Here is a 13116-nt window from a genome sequence, read left to right on the forward strand (position 1 = left end):
AATACATACCAAATATTCCTAGTGCAAACATAAATTTTGTGTGTATATAAACACACACACTTATCTGGAGTGGAGAAATGAACTGTTGTCCTAATTCATCCCTCTGTGCATACACATTACAGTAATACCAAATCAAATGATCCACAGTTTATTTTCTGTGTAACTCTAGCTTCATACAGAACATGCAGCTCTGGAGAGGCGAGGGCCAAGAACTGTAGGAGATTGGGTCTGACTCATTTGCTGCTACAGACAGAAAGGACAAAGCAGGAAACTGTCAAGACAAAAATCCTGCAATGAAAGTAATCAACCAGGAGCCCTGGAGAGATGCCAGCCTGTTGCCATCTCTCTAGTATCCAAGAAGCCAGAGGTCTTCCTTCAGGAAGGAGGACAGTGCTTCTCACCTCATCAGTAGTTGTGGCTAGACTTGCAGAAGCTGAGCACTCGTAGCCGCTATGGAACTTCATAGGAAACATGATCTGAACCTACAAAAGGCTACAAAGTGAGCCACTGCTAACTCCAGTTCCCAGGTATCTCATCCTGGCCCTCACAAATTCAGCAAGAAATCCTGGTTTTTGCTTCAGTTATTCTAACTTAAACTTTCCACCTGTAAAATAAGGGTGACAGTGACATCCAAATTCTCAGCACATAAATAAATTCATTAACATTCTAAACTGCCATGGCAGGAGGTACCCTGAAGACACTAAAAGGAAATGACTTCTTCCCTCTTCAGAGTGAAGCCTGGATGCTGTGCAGTAAATAAAGCTTGAAGTCAGTCTAAATGAGGGAAGAAAATCCACAAACCCAAGCAAATGTACATTCAGAGAATCTCAACTCTCCTACACTGACTGAGGCAGGAATGTAGTGTGACAGGGGAGTGGGAGACAGGACACACAACCTCCAAATGCAGTAACATATCATGCAACTGCTTGACTGCACTGTATGCTGCATACAGAAGGGCAATGATGACAGCAACATTGGCCACTTGAATTGTAGCTTTACTGGTCATGAGAGCACAACTTTTTCAGTTTGTTTTCTCTTTTTACTGGGGTGTTGTGTTGTGTTACAGGAGGCACTTGTTTAAATGTCTAAATAAATATGTGTGCTGGTTGATGTTGGCTGGACACCAGGTGCCCACCAAAGCCGCTCTATCACTCTGCAAATACAGTGAAAGGCTCATGGGTTAGATAAGGCCAAGAAGAGAGCACTCACCCACTGTTGGCACAGGCAAAACAGACTCAACTCAGGGAAATTAGTTTAGTTTATTAGCAATCAAATCAGGAAAACACCTTCCCTGCACCCCTTCCTTCTTCCCAGGCTCAACTTCATTCCCGAGTTCTCTACCTCCTTTCCCCCAGTGCTGCAGAAGGACAGGGAATGGGGGTTGCAGTCAGTTCATCACATGTCTCTGCTGCTCCTTACTACTTACATTCTTCCTCTGCTCCAGCGTGGAACCCCTCCCACAGCAGACAGTCCCCCCCAAACTTCTCCAACATGAGTCCTTCCCACCGGCTGCAGTTCTTCACAAACTGCTCAGTGTGGGTCCCTTCCATGGGTGCAGTCCTTCAGAAACAGACTGCTCCAGCATGGGTCCCCCGTGGGGTCACCAGTCCTGCAGCAAACCTGCTCCAGTGTGGGGTCCTCCACAGGCTGTAGGTGGAGATCTGCTCCACTGTGGACCTCCATGGGCTGCAGGGGCACAGCCTGCCTCACCAAGGTCTGCACCACAGGCTGCAGAGGAGTCTCAGCTCTGGCACCTGGAATGCCTTCTCCGCCTCCTTCCTCACCGACCTTAGTGTCTACAGAGCTGTTCCTCTCACATATTCTCACTTCTTTCTTCCCACTACTGTTCCTCAGTAGTTTTTCCTCTCCTGCTTCTTAAACACATTACCCTAGAGGCGCTGCCACAATTGCTGATGGGCTCAGCTTTGGTGAGCAGCAGGTCTATTTTGGAGCTGGCATTGGCTCTGTCAGACACAGGGGAAACTCCTGGTAGCTTCTCACAGAAGCCACCCCTATAGCCCCCCCACTACCAAAACTTTGCCATGCAAACCCAATACAATATGTAAACACAAGAAATCCGTGGCTGAGAGTCCTGCAGCCTACCAAAGTGGTCAGGATGGGAAATGCCACCTGCCCCAGGGTAGCACTGTGGCAGCCTCTGCACTTCTTGAGTCCCTCTCCCCTTTCTTGTGAATCAGACCCTGCACTCCTCATTCCCACTCCTTGTTGTCTCGACAGTACCTGAAAGGTCCAGCAAGGGACAAAAGGTTCACAAAAGCTCCCCTTGCTGCTCTTGTTTGCATAGGTTCCTTTCATGGTGACACTGAACAGTCAGGAAAGAAAACACACAGTTTCCTTCACTGACCATGCAGCACTCAGCATCAAGGGTGTCTTCACTGTGGCTTTCTCAAATTGGGAATGTATGTTTCCCCATAGGGTGGGGGCCAGGTGAGTCCAAGCACTTGCAAGCTATGCGGTGAAGCAGGGTGAAGAACAGTCAATGTAGGTGAACCTCTCAGGAAGCTGGTGTCAAAGTTGATAGAAACACATCAATGTCAGAACTGTTTAGCAGAACCATGGTTGGCCATCAGTGCCCCTGCAGGCAGCCTGTGAGGAAGAAGCTCTAACACTTCTCAAAGTAAGATTTCTTCAACTAGGCACAATTTTAAAAGTGTGTTTGCAAAACCCGTGTGTTCCATCTGCCCAATGGCAGCAACTCCTAAGATCTGCTCATTTTCAGCTTCAGCTCCCTTCCTGTTGCTCCCCAACCAGCAATGAATGAGATTAATGTCATTTGGCGTTTTGAAATGCTGTACTATGTTTCATTAAAAAATATTTTCGAGTATCTTTCATTACTTCACTAGAGAACAAAACTTGTATCCCCAGATTTGAAACACCCTTCCTTTAGATGTGAGAAATCCTCCACTAGAATCCAGCAAGTCTACTTGTATTCATTTGTAGTTTCAGTTGATTCTCTGAGCTGGAAAAGTATGAAGCAAGCATGGTCTGAAAAAGATCAAAGTAAATAAAAGCCACCACAGTCAGGCCTGTTACTGAATTTACCACCAGCTATTCAAACTGAGCTGAGAAAGTTCTCAGCCCTTGGGTGTAAAATTAAGGACGTGTGAACAAGAACCATTCAGCTTTTTTTAATAGAAATGCCTCCAATTATCAAATTAAATGCTTCATTACTCAGAAAAAAAAATGCAAGTAGGTGGAAGACTGAACCAGCTCCTAATGATTTTTAGAGACCTGACAGTTTTGACAGTTACCTGTAATTGATGATGTTTGCCAGATCTGGGCACTTCCCATAACAGAATCTATTGTTAAGAGCACTTTTCTCCGTGCTCCGAACAAAAATCAGCACGTCACGAGGAACACTTCCCAATTCTCAGATGTGATTTGTAGAAGAGATAGGAAAATCATCACGTCTAAAAATTAGACACCCCTTCCTCCCCCCATACAGTGTTGAGAACTTGAAGCAATTTCTGAAGGATCTTGATCTTTTTGTTTAAAAACATTCTTGGGATCCAGTTTTTTACAATTTATTCCTTGGAACAGTTCATGTAGGAGGAGTCTTGTTTTGTTCCTTTCATAAATGTGCATAACTTTCAATACTGGGACACATATATATGCAAAAGAAAAGTCAAAGTCCACTGCTCACTTTATCTTTGAGGCCACTGCTTCAAAAGAATGATGCCAATCTATCCTAAAAAGATGTTAGCATTAGCAAATGAATAGATATCCATTACACCATCCATGGAAACTTACCTGCTTATTTAAATGAAATCCCTCTGGGGGCTGGGCAGATCTGAAGCAGCAACTCAGAAGTGAAAGGCTACTTATGAAACTCTAGAATTGTTTCAAATTCCAAACAGAGAGCATCTCACTTGTCTAGAGACAATATAATGACAAACTGGGAAACAAAATCATTGCAAAAAACAAAGAATGGAAACAATAAATTACCTCAAATCCTTCACTCAAGTCAAAACTGAGAAAAGCATAGTAACTCCCTATACACCTTCGGGTTACAGCTTATACTTAAGAAAATGGTCAAGGAAGCATGCAGATTAATGGACATTCCAATACTGTAAATCTAGTTAGATGTCCGTGAAACCTGTCTTCTCCCACTCTCACTTCAGTTTGCTTTATGTCAGATAAAACACTTCTTTCATATTTTGATTTATTTCCAGTTTCTGTATCAGAACAAAGATTCTGCAAGAGCGCCGTTCAGAGAATACATGTTTAAGACAAAGGAATACAAGCAAGAATCCTTATTTATATGTTACCCCCAAAACAGAGCCCTAAGAACCCAAAGTCCAAAACCTATCAATCAGTTAAGTCTTATGACCACATAAAATATCTGGGAAATGCACAGTGCAGATTTGGAGCAGACCTGTTTGTTAACTATCTCTAAGTTAGTCCTCTGAGACAGGAGGAAGAAGCTAGAATAAAACTGATGGTGGCTTTGGCTGTCTGGTGTTGCTAAACCCGAGAGAAAATTCCTTGGCTTCAGCAGTGCCCAGGGGCTCTGCTCAGGCCAGACCAGTCTCAGTTCCTGGCATTCTTAGAAAAGAGTTTCCAGCAACAAGTTCTCACATACACCAATCTGGGCAACAAAACCAAATGCTATCAGGGGACTTTAATACAACATCCAGGACTTAAGATCTGAAGCAATGATTCAAATGTGGCACTCCCCCATCAATGGAATTTTACATTCATTTTGAAACAGAAGTATTGTGTAATGTATTTTAAAGTTGAAAAAGCTGAGCAAGTCATCACTCCCTAATGCTACAGACCACAGTACCAGAAAGCTGCTTCCTCCAATCACACTATCTCCTCTCAGATGAGTGCAGAAGAGCTCTTCCACTTGGAGAAACCTACAGTCTACTCCTTTGGTAAGCTAGTGAAGGCTACAGGCTACCAAAAGGGCTGTACTACAAGAAGGCATCCTTCCTTATATGCCATGAGAGGGAAAAGCAGAAGCAATAGCTATAGTGATTAAAAATGTTATTGCATACTTTTTTTGGCAATTATCCTATTGAGGTAATAAGGCCACCCATGCTCTCCCTCATGTTTCTGATTTCAGTGCAATGTGCAGGCAGTTCACACAGCTGAATGAACTGAGACAGAGCTACTGAAAGCTGAATGTGTACACAGTGAACACTAGCCCAAAGCAGCAGAACTCTAGCTGCCAGTACAGCAAGAAAAGGGGAACCCTCACCAAGGATGCTCTTCAACTGAGTGATCACGTAGGTTCTGAAGACTGTACACTCGTATGTCATTATAGTACTCATAGATAAACCTGCATGCAGAAACGCTGCTTCATTTCAGTTGGCACATATAATTTCTTTCTCACCTCACCTTCTCATACGTATTTCATGACAATCTTTTGTTAATAGCATCGAAAGTCCATCACCATGACTTTTCCCTATGTTTGCCAAAACACTTTTTTCAACAGATCTCTATCACATAGAAAAAAAGTCTTCTGTCTTCTCTGAAGTTCTAAAGTAGAAGGAGCTATCAGTTCATGTAGACTGTACTTCACTATAAAACTGACCATTCAATGCCTTTTAGATGCCTCTGTATTTATTTCAATGGCTTATATTTGGCTACAACATTCCTTCCATAAAGCTGCTGTCTACAAACTGAAGCTTGAAGATACACAGAAGCTACTGCTTTCCACAGTACTTTGTTCCAATGATTAATCTGTCCTCATTGTTAAAATCTCATGCCCCATTTCTAACTTGAATTGATTTGGCTTTAGCTTCAAGTTCATTTTTATGCCAATCTGCACAAGACAAGAGACACTTTATTACCTAGTATTTTCATTTCCATAAAGAACTGTCTACACACAGGCAAGATGGCTCTGATCCTCTTCTGATAAAACTACACAGACTGAGCTCTTAAGTATTACAAATTACAAAAACTGTCAGTCCAAAACTGCACTGCAGTTCAGCCACAGGAAATGCAATGCATTCTGGAATAAATTAAAAAAAAAATTACTTCTAGGATCATGTGCAGTGGTAAGAACTTTAGATTCTGAGTGAAGTGCCTGAATATCACTTTTATGGTAGTCTTACAGCAGTGTTTGGGCAGCAAAGGCTAGCATGATGTTTGGATTTATGAGCATATGAAGCCTGAATAGCAATAGGCAAGCAAGTGTTCCTGCTGCTGGAAAGAATACTCTTAGGCATAGACACTAGAGCTGAATGCAGATGGATGTGGAATACATTCTTAAAGGTTAAATGACAAGTTTTACAGTGTGAAGCTTATGAAAAATTAGCTATATGGGTTAGTGGATTACATAAGATTTGTTGACTGGCTATAGGTAGTTATACAGGACAAAGAAGCCCAAATTGTAATGGAAGAAAACGACTTCTCAACCTTGCTGAAAAAATAAAAAGCATTGCAAGCAACAATGTCAGGGTGCTGATATTAGGAAAAAACTATTCCAAGAGAAGATGCAATTTCCTTATGAAGAGGGTAATTAGCAAGAAAAATTATTACCAAGAAAGATGAGCTAATCCTTACTTGACGTTTTTAAAGTCAGATTACATGTCCTTCTAAAAATATAATTAAATCCAGTTGCAGGATACATACTATAGCCAAAAGGCTCACAACAGTTTTTTCCACCCTTGAAGAGAGAGCTTGCGTATCTTTTTGAGGCAGGACACTGGGCTAAGAGAACATCAAAGGAGAGTATCACCATATAAATACTTTGTCCTTACTAAGGACAAAGGATGCCTCCTATATATCCAAACCCAGCCACTGTGAGAAACAGACTACCAAGACAGACAGACTTCTGGTGGGCCCCTGAGTGGCCTTTCTTATGCTATTCATGCCATACCCTTCAGAGGTTAGAAGAGGGCAGCTTTGCAAAACCCTGATCATCCTCATAATATTGGCAGCTTTAAGACAACAAATACTCTAGGTCATGAACACAGGGCTCAGCAATTTTTTTTATTACTGTCTGCAGATATACATATTTTGCATTTTTATCTCATATAATGAGCTGTGCCAGTCCATTTTCCATTTGTGTCAACTCTGAGTTGGCACAAAATTCTCTTTTCCTGGTATGCCAGTTAATATATCTTTGTCAATTCACTGGAGTAACACTAATGGATGGGTTAGCAGTTGGAGAGACATTTTACTCATGGTGAAGTTGAGAAGGATGTTGAATGTTCCGTCTGTCTCCGCAACAGTCTGTATGTCACCTGACTGAAGGCCAGGCATGCACATTCCCTGGAGACGTAAAAGGCCAGGCTGGATGCGAGCAACCTGATCCAGATGAAGATGTCCCTGCTCATTACAGGGGGTTGGACTAGATGACCTTCAGAAGTCCCTTCCAACCCAAACTATTCTGTGATTCTATGATCCTATGCACCAGTCTCCCTGCACTTGCATATGGCACTCTTAAAGAGTCTACTCTCTTAAGAATTGAACACTTTGGTATAATTAAGATATTACGTTCTCTATGTTCAGTTTAATCCTTGTATTGGGTAAAAGTTAACGGGTTAAAATAATCTTATCTTGCCTTTTGCTTAGCAAGTGGTCCCTTATACTTTATGCCTTAAGAAGCATTATGGTATTTTTCCCACATTTCATGGTACAAAAGCAGGACATCTCAAGCACAAAATACAAACTGGAATAGAATGCAGGGGACAAAGACACAGCAATGCAAAATCACGATGAGAACAGACGTTTGTCTTCCTTTTATAGTCTCCTAACAGACTACTAGAATATATTTTCTGAACAAGTAACTGGTAGCATCTTTCACTTTTGCTTCACTGAAATGTTCTGCAATTACAAAACTGTTCTTCAGGACGACAAAAGTTCTTATCCACTTTAGAGAATTCCTTTTTGATATTCAGGCACACACATGTTTTGTAACATCTTGTTTCTTCAGTGCAGAAAGGGTTATAATAAGAGAGGTACACTTCACCCTTGTTGATGCCCTTCCTCAAATTTCCCTTCTCATCCTCTGCCCACTGAGCAGGTCTCTGCAACATCCACAGAGCAACAGCATAAGCTTCTACAATTGGAAGGCCAGCATAATTTTTCCAGGTACTGAGGTCAGACTAACAGATCTGTAGTTTCTTGGGTCTTCCCTCAAGCTCTTATTGTCAACTATAACCACACTGGCTAGCTTCCAGTCAGCAGATCCCAAGATCCCAAAACCTTTGGTAGATGATAAAGAGGCGTCCTGCTGCAACATCTGCTAGTTCCATCACTACTCTGGGATGAATTCCCAGACTCGTGGACTTCAGTTGATACAACTGGTCCCTCACAGTTTCACTGTCCACAAATGGAAAGTCACTGTTCCCACAGTTGTGGTCCTCCAACTCAGAGGACTGGGCAGCCCAAGATGTGTCAGTATTATTAGAGACTGAGGCAAAAAAAAAGCATTAAATGCTTTTCTTCCATCCCAATTTCTCACATGACCATCTTCAACAAGTACCGTCCAATGTTTTCCTTAGACATCCTCTTGCTATTAATGTTCTTCAAAAACCCTTTGTTGTTGCCTGATACAACACTGGCCAGTTTCAACACTAAGCTTTGGCCTTTTGTGTCTTCTCCCTGTCCATGCAAACCACAGCCCTCCAGAGGAGGGCCACAAAAACGATCAGAGGGCTGGAGCACCTGTCTTACACATACAGGCTTAGAGAGTTGGACTTGTTCAGCCTGCAGAAGAGAGGGCTCTGGGGAGACCTTAGAGCACCTTGCAGTACAAAAAGGGGGCCTACAAGAAATTTGGAGAGGGACTTTTTAAAATGGCATGTACTGATAGTACAAGGACAAGGGGGAATGGCTTTAAACTCAAAGAGGGTAGATTTAGATGAGATACGACAAATAAGCTATTGACTGTCAGAGGGTGGTGACCCACTGGAAGAGGCTAACCAAAGAAGCTGTGGACGCCCCAACCCTGGAAGTGTTCAAGGCCAGGTTGGATAGGGCTTTCAAAACACTGGTCTAGTGGAAGGTGTCCCTGCCCATGGTAGGGGGGTTGGAACTGGATGATCTTAAGGTCCCTTCCAACCCAAACCATCCTATGATTCTATAATCTTCCTGCAAATCCTAACTTTGCTTCCCAGGACCATACAATTTCTTTTTCCTCCTGAGTTCCAAGGAATTCCCTGTTCAGCCAAACTGGCCTTCTGTGCCACTTGCTGGAATTTCAACACAAAGGGACTGCCTGCTCTTGAGCTTTTAAAAGATGGTTCTTAAAAACTGACCAGTACTCATGGACCCCTAAGCCCTCAGAAGCAGATCTGCAGGGGACACTGCTAATGAGCTCATTGAGTAGCTTGAGGTTAGCTCTCCTGAAATCAGGGCAGCAACTCTGCTGACCATTTTTCTCATTACATCAAAATTTTTTAAACTGAACAATTTAGTGATCCCTGGGGCAAATACAGCCATCTACAGTCACACCTCCCACAAGTCCTTCTCTATTCAGAAATAACAAGTCCACGGTGGCATCTTTCCTAGCTGACTCACGGAATACTTACAAGAAAGCACCTTCAATAGACACGAAATTGTCTTCAACATACTTCAGGAATTTCCTAGACTTGCCTGTCACATCAGTATGGTATTCCCAGCTGATGTCTGGGAAGTTGAAGTGTCCCATAAGGACAAGAAGAGAAAGACAATTAGAGAGAAGACAAGCCTGAAAAAAAGACTGGGGAGTCCTGGTGGACAAGAAGCAGATGATGAGTGAGCTGTGTATCTTTGAAGCAATAATCACATATTGGACCACCTTGGTAGAAGTACAGCTACCAAATCAAGGCATGATATTATTTCTTTCTACTCAAGCAATTCACATCTAAAGCACTGTGTCCTTTACTGCAAGTACTGTGTCAGTACATTGTGTGTTCTAAGGAATCTGCCTTAGAGGAAAAGAGACAAAACAGTGCACCTAGTTCATCTAAGAATGCTGAAGATACTCAAATCTGTATCAAGCTACGTAAGTCTGAAGACAAATTTTGATGAATATCCTGGAGGAACAAGATATATGATTCATTTAGCTTGTCTGCCACTCAGAAGAATCAAGTTTGGTTGAGAACCTGACTGACCTGTAAACTGACTCTAACCTAGAAATAGGAAAGACAGGGCAGCTACAAGAACTTGAGTCTCCTGGCACTTCCAGAAAATTGCCATGGCAGGAGGTATGGCTTACTAAGGAGCAAGGCCTGCCACAGTTACTCTTCAGTACTGACACAGGTACATTCAACTATTAAAGACAAGGAAGACCTCCTAGGAGCTCAGAACGCCAAGTAAGGCCTTAACCAGATGAACAATGCTACTGACATAGAATAGAATCACAGAATCATAGAACAGATAGGGTTGGAAAGGACCTTAAGATCATCTAGTTCCAACCCCCCTGCCATGGGCAGGGACACCTCACACTAAACCATGTCACCCAAGGCTCTGTCCAACCTGGCCTTGAACACCGCTAGGGATGGAGCATTCACAACTTCCCTGGGCAACCCATTCCAGTGCCTCACCACCCTCACAGTAAAGAACTTCCTCCTTATACCCAGTCTAAACTTCCCCTGTTTAAGTTTTAACCTGTTACCCCTTGTCCTATCACTACAGTCCCTAATGAAGAGTCCCTTCCCAGCATCCTTGTAGGCTCCCTTCAGATACTGAAAGGCTGCTATGAGGTCTCCATGCAGCCTTCTCTTCTCCAGGCTGAACAGCCCCAACTTCCTCAGCCTGTCTTCATACGGGAGGTGCTCCAGTCCCCTGATCATCCTCGTGGCCCTCCTCTGGACTTGTTCCAACAGTTCCATGTCCATTTTATGTTGAAGACACCAGAAGTGTACACAATACTCCAAGTAAGGTCTCATGAGAGCAAGTGAGGTCTCACGAGAGCAATAGACATCAATAGGAAAGTCTGATAAGTTATCTTTCCCTGCCCCTAGAGAAAAATCATGTGAAGCCTGGCAACCCCCCTGCTGCCACAATGAAGATTCCTGAACACCTCAAACACCTCTCTTATGAAAGTTTTAAAATTGCCCTGACACCACAGAGAAACAGAACTACTCTGAACAACACTCAGAATGTAGCAGGATATAGCAGAATCTGTTTTTAGGAACACAAAGGCCACGATTTAAAATTTTAGCTGAAGGATCAGTAATCGGAGGAGATTTGTTGAACAGACTCAAACCAAGAGAGGCTGCAGAGATTAGAACCACTCAATTGCACAAATACATTTTAGAGAACCACTCCCTGTCGCTAAAGCAGCCTGCAAGTTAGGCTATGAGGCTGCCAATGCTATAAATGTATCTATCTGGAGGTTGGCAGGAGAATGTGACCACCTTTCCCCTTCACTGTGTTCATGAGTACTAGATAGTCAAGCTACTACTCCTCAGGTTTACCTTCTCTTTGTATGCTCTAAATTACGGGCTCTCTAGTAACTTCCAGTAATCTCCAGGCCCTTACAGTGCCAAGACTTTCCCTGCCACCTCTTAAGTACCATTGCTCGAAATAGCTACAAAATAAGACATCCAATAACTACTTTAAAACAGGAACACTACTCTCTCCGCAAAACCCTTACACCTTGTTCCATAATCCAAACAGACCTCTGTACTCCTTCAGCAAGGTAAAAAGGCTTCTCCTGATCTAATTAGTTCTAAAAATGTACCACCACCAAAAAAACGGGTTTGAGAGGGATTTACAATGACAGATCTGATGGTTTGCTTGGGCTGTGAAATATAAATCCAATTTAGATGTCTCCCCAAAAATAAGTAGGTATTTAGGGGATGAGACACTGACAGCGTGTCTACAGTATAACTGTATATGTCAATCATGATTTAGCAAGTCATTCAATTTTTGTTTTGTGTGTGTTATGAGCATTTAACTAGAGTTAAATATAAATCACTGCTTTATAGTCTCAAACTCTGATCTTTCTCTCAGCTATTTGTTTTACAAGGGAGAGCAGAAGACTGCAAAACCACTAAAACCACGCAAATTTTGTTATCCACTTAAAAGTGTTAACTGCACCTCCACACTCAAAATGAGATTTATAAGCTTAAAGGGTACTGTTTGAAAGCTCCACCCAGTGAAGAAAACAAAGAGTTGTATGCATACAAATATATCTTATTTTAAAAGGACTCATGAAGCCATGAGGCCACCTGCTCCTTGACACAAGCTATGCTGGAGTATATTCTAAAAACATAGCTTAAAATAAGCTCCAGACAGAGTAATTAAAAGTAATGGGAGCGTGATCAAGAATTCAAGAAAAGAGAGGGAAGAAATCACTATCTACATATTCTGCAACACAAAATAACAGAGAAATAAGTGGAAGCGCTATGAAGAGAAGAGAATCTCATTTGTGTATGCTCCAAAGTCCAATCATCAATAGGTGGAGACACCTCTAGAAGAGAGAGCAGACAATACTTTCTGAAGGGAGGGAAAGACTTAGATAGAAGAGGTCTGATCAACACCCAGAATATTCTGAACTCAGGTGGTACTTTAAATGGCTTTTTTGTTCAACAGCATGTTAACCTTTATGGCAAGCATCCTTTAGAAATGCTAACAGTCATTTTATAATTTATACACTGAGAAACTGGAATTTTGTATATCCTCTACCATACTCCAAGGATATTCAAGGGCCCAGGTTCCTTTCAAATACACCAGCTTGCACATTTATGTCCAAGTAGTTTTCCCAATTCCTTATCCAGTAGGAGATTTAGGAAAGACCATGCAATACACAAGCAAGACTAAAGACATTCAGAACAACGGAGAAGGAAACGGTCTAGTGGATCATGCTGCCAGTGAGCCAATGGCAATTTCTGAATGGACAAGCACCGTATTCGCTTCACTGGAAGCAATTTGATTTGAGTCCATTAGCACATGGCCTGAAAACATTCTGCTAATACAGAATTCAGGTTCCATGTTTCAACTTGTTTGCATTCCCTCCTCATTCCCCAGCCAAAAAAACAGGGGGAGACACTTGACTGAGCAGCAGGGGGACTTTCACCTAAAAAACACCAAATGCACAAACAAGCAACATGTCCAGGGGCTGAATAAAGATCTGAAAACCCAAAAGAATCTGTACATGACCCAGCACATATGAGCTGGCAGCAGGGAAAGAGATGAATGCATAATAAA

The 13116-nt window shown here is 42.3% G+C and overlaps 1 long non-coding RNA gene across 1 annotated transcript; it reads right to left on the reverse strand.

The window, feature by feature from the left end:
* Positions 1-1240: 1240 nt before the first annotated feature.
* LOC136017617 (uncharacterized) lies at positions 1241-10399 on the reverse strand. Its single transcript, XR_010614015.1, has 2 exons — positions 3772-10399; positions 1241-3006 (listed from the first exon to the last, which is right to left on the reverse strand). It is a non-coding gene; the product is annotated as an uncharacterized LOC136017617 (long non-coding RNA).
* Positions 10400-13116: the final 2717 nt, after the last annotated feature.

The sequence above is a fragment of the Lathamus discolor genome, chromosome 6, assembly GCF_037157495.1.
Source record: "Lathamus discolor isolate bLatDis1 chromosome 6, bLatDis1.hap1, whole genome shotgun sequence".
NCBI classification, from domain to species: domain Eukaryota; kingdom Metazoa; phylum Chordata; class Aves; order Psittaciformes; family Psittacidae; genus Lathamus; species Lathamus discolor.